This window comes from Capsicum annuum, chromosome 10 (genome assembly GCF_002878395.1).
Source record: "Capsicum annuum cultivar UCD-10X-F1 chromosome 10, UCD10Xv1.1, whole genome shotgun sequence".
Classification (NCBI taxonomy): Eukaryota; Viridiplantae; Streptophyta; class Magnoliopsida; order Solanales; family Solanaceae; genus Capsicum; species Capsicum annuum.
The window spans coordinates 103,357,069-103,363,313 of NC_061120.1; positions in this window are offsets into that span (position 1 = coordinate 103,357,069).

Sequence of the window (6,245 nt, forward strand, 5' to 3'; positions counted from 1 at the left end):
CTAATTGGGCCTCAAAGTGATTCAAAAACCAAATATAATGCTAATTGGGCCCAAAAGTGACCCAAAATCTAAACATTTAAGACTATGGTCCTAAATAGACCTAAGCACATTTAGCAAGGCACCTCTTATGCTCCAAGATATCAACCAAACATGATATTTCTCGATAGCCCTTTGGATTTCTTCGATGGATAGAGCTCTTCTCGTACACCAAGATGTGCACCAATTATGTAATTATTTCCTAATAATGACCAAGTATCAGATCGTTAGGTGCGTTTCTTGAAGCATAGATCTCAAAAAAATGGAGCCAATTCGACTTATATCATCCTCCCTTCCTTGAAAAGGATTCGTCCTCGAATCCAACTATTTTATCAAATTTTTATAATGCTTTTAAAGCTTGGAATACTTTGTTAAGGAATTTGTATTCCATCAAGATTATTTTCATAAGGCACTCTCCTTGCATCTTTCTTTGAGATTTTTTATTCATAAAGCTATGCAAATGAAGGAGTGATACTAGGTAAATTATTAGTATCGTGGTTAGTGATGTGATAGCTTAGTTTTAGCATATTTAAGGCTTTTAACTCAAAATAATTGTAAGTTCTTAAGTAAATATTGTTGATTCTGATTATATTTCATTTGATATTACAGGGAAATTGAGATGCATGGAAATCTATAATAACTATATCAAGATGGACAAGTTTTAATTGAAGTAGATAGGAAAATGTTAGTTCACGACTTGTCTGATAAGTCATCAACCATCTAAAAAGTTATAACAGCTGGCCATCACCCATAAGTAGAAAGCAAGAAATGGGAAGAATAGTTAACGACCTAGTCTGATAGGTCATCAACTATATGATAGGTCATCACAGGAGGTCATCATCTATCTGATAGGTCATCACAGGAGTTCATCAGCTATGTGATAGAATATCAGACTAGGTCTTTACCTGTGAACAACATATAAGAATCTGAAGGAATTGTTGATGACTTGATGTGATAAGTTATCAATTATGTGATAAGCTGTTAGATGAAGTCATCACCTATTGTACGGATATTTGGGTTTTTCAAATTTTGAATTTTTAAATTTACGGATAAAATTAGAAGCTCTTAGGGTTTCATTATTATATTGAAACTTACGCAAATAACAACTTTTATGTTTTTTCCTCTGAATTTTTGAATTAAGTTTTTGGGTTTATTATTTTGGATTATTATTTTTGTTTTGGAATTCTTGTTTGTATTAGAAGGAAGAATAATCTTTGATTCTTATCATTTGTATGTTAATATATTCTGAATGTTGAATCAAATATATGTTGTCTTCTTCTATATTATGAGGAACTATTTTCCATTACCTGAGTTGGGGGATCTATGAGTTTTGCCCGATAATGTTGTTAGTTGATTAAGATTTAAAATACTGTTAGAACATCTTGATAATTCTTTTGTTATGTATGTTATCTGTTGGTTGCAAACAATAGGTTGTACCTTATGATTGGTTTGCTTAAACTAAGAAATCAATTTAATAGGAAGTGAATTATCAACTGGTATTTGGAATTGTTAAAGTTCCATCTAATGACTAACACTTTAACAAGGTTACTCAACTCGAGATGAAATCATGTTATGTATAGACATTCCCTAAGTTTGAGAAAATTAGGTAGTACAATATCTAAATAGGTCAAAAGACATTTAGATAGATCTTCGATAATGATAATCTGTTGCTCCTACATGTCATGAGAATCTTAAGTTATAACTAATGCAAGTTAGGTGTCAATACTCATAGTGAACATAACTCAAGTCTTTCTATATCATAATTTGAATTATTAAAGTCTCTGCTGTTAGATGCTAAAACAAAGTGAGTAGTAAAAATTATTTGAACTAAAAAAGCCCCCCGTTTTATCTGGAAGCCTTTGATCAATAGTTTATTAATAGTTATATAACTTGGTTAACACAGTATTCCCTATAGGATTCAACCCCAACCTAGATGGGTTTTATATTTGATGATGATCGCTTACACTTTCATAAGAAGGTTGTAATTTGGGTGTATTAATTTTGGCTCCACTTCCGAAGAATACAATTGTCAATTAAGTTTATGAGTGTTAATTGACCTTTGGTCAAGTTTCCTAATTTTACTTTCATTTTTTGTTTTTGTTCTTTGCAGGATAATTGTTATGTATGCCAAGTACAAGGAGGTCTGGAGAACCATTATTACCCTTTTACCCAGAACCTCATTTTACTAGAAGAATGGCTAAACAACAAAAAATTGAGAGATTAGCTTCTCTAGATAACGCTCAATCAAATAAGAAAAATACAAGTCACTTAGGTTGGGAATATAATTCAGATGATGATGACCTGGGAGATGATGAATTTATAGATCCGGATAACTGAAGACGTACAGAGGGTATAGCTGCACCTGTGAGTAGAAATATAAACAAAAATTGACCCTTCAGAGTAAGACCCAAATCACCAATCTTTGAATTTTGATCTTGACGATGATGAAGATGATATGGACGGAGCGGGTGCAATCAGAGCTATTATTCCTCCACCATTTGCACCCATAGCTAAGATCAACATTACGAGCACCATGATTTAGCAACTTCATATTAAGGGATGGTTCAGTAGACTCTCGAGAGATTATTCGAATATGAACATTGTGTACTTTGTCACTATTTCCAAGTCTTTTAATAAGCTATAAGTAGGACAAAATGCAATCCATCTATGTCTACTCCTGTTGTCTCTATCTAAGGAGAAAACACTATAGCTGAATGGGTTGAATCTTTATTCTATAATAAATTGAAGGCAGTTGAAAGGAGATTTCCTAGAAAGGTTATTTATGACATCCAAAATGTTACAATTGAGGGATGAGATAAGTAACTTTAGGAAGCTTCCGATCAAATCTCTTCATGAGATGTGGGACAGGTTCAAGAAGAAGATGATGTATTACCCCAACCACAAAATAACTGATATACACTTGATGGGGACTTTGTATAGAGCCTTGAATTCTATCATAAAGTTGGTTATGGATAATGCTTTAGGGGGAGCATTCATGGATCTTACCTTCCCCAAAGATTTCAAAATGCATTATAGAATGACTAAACAAAGTAGACCTTGGCATACTAGGGATTCAGAGGTAGCGAGCTCTACTATATCTAGTGTTATGTCTACAAAGAAACCCAGGAAAGAAAAAGAGTGTGACTAGGACATGGTGCACAAGAAGACCCAGAAGGAATTTCTCATTAAGCATTTGCTCTCTGGGAAGACAGAAAAGGTGAAAGTTATTGGGTCACAGAGTAGGGGAGTTGAGTCTATTTTTGAGTAGGCGGATAACTATCTGAATAATCAGGGAGGTTTTTAAGGCAATATCCAAGGAAACCAAGGTTGAAACTACTATGATAAAGAGGTTATAGAGACTGTGATAAAGGAGATTAGAAGAATAAAAATGATAGAAGTAGATTGTATGTACCACTTGGGAGCCATGATAATGCTGTGAGTAATTCGGGTAAGATATCTATGGAGGACATAATGGCAAAATTATTGAGAGGAGTAGAGTCAACTAATGTTGGAGTAAGGAAGATGAAGAGAGATTTTTCATCCTTGATTCAATTAGTTGACTTACAGTCTACCTATATAAAGCAACTGGAACAACAGATGAATCAACTTTTAATATAAGAATAAAGAGCAAAAAAGAGTAAAAGGCATTATCAAAGGTTTAACATTTGGATTTAAGACCCTTTTGGAGCTTTTTCAATCCTTATTCATGCAAATGAGAGCTTATGAGAGCATAATGCCTTCAACCAAGGGAGTGTATTTGCTAAAATGTGAAGAAGAGATTTTAATACACTCCAAGGAAGCCTTGAATACATTCTAAAGGCACCTCAACTTAAGGATATTATGGTATTTTGAGACTCCCTTTCTACACTCCTAAGGAGCACCCTTAATTAAGGGTATTTTAGATATTGTCTTGTAATAGTATAAATTGACCCTTAGCTTCTATTTTTCATTAGACTTTGATGAATTGAAATTAAGTATTACTCTTCATGTAGCTTCTTTCCTTAGTGTAGGGCTTGGGAAATCCATCTTATTGTAGGTCATGGAAAAGACATCCAAACTTGAGAGTTTAATATAATTGATGGATTTCATTTGTATTGAACATATGGAAAGAAGGTTTGATTGAGGAAGTATGATCCATTTGGTCTACCTAATAGAAAGGTTTGAGCTTCTATTGGTGAGGTGTGATTGATGGTTTGATTCACCATCTTTTGTTAATCACTTGGTAGGAGTAAAATTCTTTCTACAATCTTTACATTTTATGCATCTCTTCTTCATCCCCTTTCTTATTGTGTTATTTTCTTTGTCTTGTGGTTGCTGATTTTTGTGTCTTGAGTCCATAATTTCGTGTATTAGGTTTAGATATTGTATCATTTGGAATCAAAGCCATGTATTAGAGTTGTTTCCATAACTCCAAGTCTTGGATCTAAGAAAATCTCCAGAAAAAAAAGAGTCTAGAGTCAAGAAAAAAAAAGGTGTTTCATATTTTTGTACTTGGACAGAATTTTAAATCTTAGATTTATATGTTTTTGTGTTGTTTTGTTGGTTTCAAGTGCTAGATTCTTGTTCCCTAGCACCTAGGGAGTCTATATCTAAGTTTTGACAAAGATCTGGTTGTGTTTTTGCATTCCAACATTGTTGAAAATATGGGTGGATTTCATATGACTTGTGGTATTTGTGACGTTTTGTGTCTGGTTTGTTTATATTTAAGCTTGTCTTAGCAAAAGGGAACCTAAATCCAAAAGAAAAATTAAATATAGAGTTCATTTGCCTTGTTGTCAAACTTTTGTCAACTCTTGAATATTCATGTGGTTCTTTTTCCTCTTCATAGATTGTTAAAGAAGAATATTCAAGGAGGTTGTTTGATCCAAAAGAAGGAAGAAAGAGAGTGAAAAATTTGTTAGTTCGAAAGCATATTCAAAGAATATTTTATTCTTCCAAAAGAAGGAGGGGACAAGGGGATAACAAAGTACACTTGCAAGTATAAGGGGGGGACCAATTCTTTTCCATTTCAATTAAAGGCTTGAAAGAGCTCTAATTGTATCCTCACACCCAAAAAACTGAAATCCTTCTTCTCCTTAAGTGTTGTTTGGCCGAGACAAGAATTTGGGAATTGAAAATTTTGAAAGTCACGTCTAACCACAAGCTGCCACATCATCACTTTGGTTACCAACTGAATTGAGTTCAAATTTAGATTTCCTAGTTTCTAATTGTTGTTTCTAGTTTCAATTTTGTTGGTTCTATCCCTAATTAGTAAGCTGGCAAATACCTACTAGTTTGGTAAGTAGATTAGATTCCGTTCGTTTCGTGTTTTTGATTTTTGTGTACTTTTCTCATTTTTTATTTCATAGTAGTTTGTTGGTTCAAGTTCATACATCATTTTTATTTGAGTAATATCAGACAAAAATTGATTCTGGACAAAAGCTTATTCACTACTCAAATGACATGCCAAGTATTGCCAATTATTCAACACTTGTGAAGCCAAGTGTGAGGTGAGGTTGAGTGAGAGTGTGGTGAGGCTTTTGAACTAACTTGTTTTCTCATTTTGTAGGTTTTGTTGATTGCTGTTTTTTTTTGTTCTTTCAGGTACATTTGCCATGGAATACGAAGGTACCACTTCCAAACCTTTGGAAAATGATGCTATTAGAACCTTGATTGCTCGGTTTGAGGCCTTTGCATGAGAAATAAGAAGTGATAATGATGCCTTGAGGAGGGAAATGAAGAATATAATGATGCCTTGACAAGTAATATGGATGCTATGAGGGGTGAAATGGTATCCTTGATGGGTGGTGTGATTAGAATGAAATCGAGGGTTGATAGATTATATCCACAAAAGCCTCCACAAAATTTAAACCACCAAGTCCCAAATCCACTTTACCAAGGACACCACACTCCACAAAATCCCATGCCATAAATCCAAATACATCACCAATATAATCCAATGCCTCCTCCCCAAGATCGATTAAACCAAAATCATCCCATACAACTAGGAGAAGAGATGGTGATAGAATCCAAGGGTGATGAGGTCGGTTTTCATGATGGAGAGAAGCTTGATATTGAGATACAAGAATAGTTTGAAGAAAATAAGGAAAGGGAAAAAAGTTGTGGGTAGTGAAGTCAAAAAAGGAAAGAAATGCTTGATTGTCGATCTTTTCCACACTTGATTTTGCCTTTTATTTTCTCTTTCATGTTCAAGTTCAAGACCCTAGAAG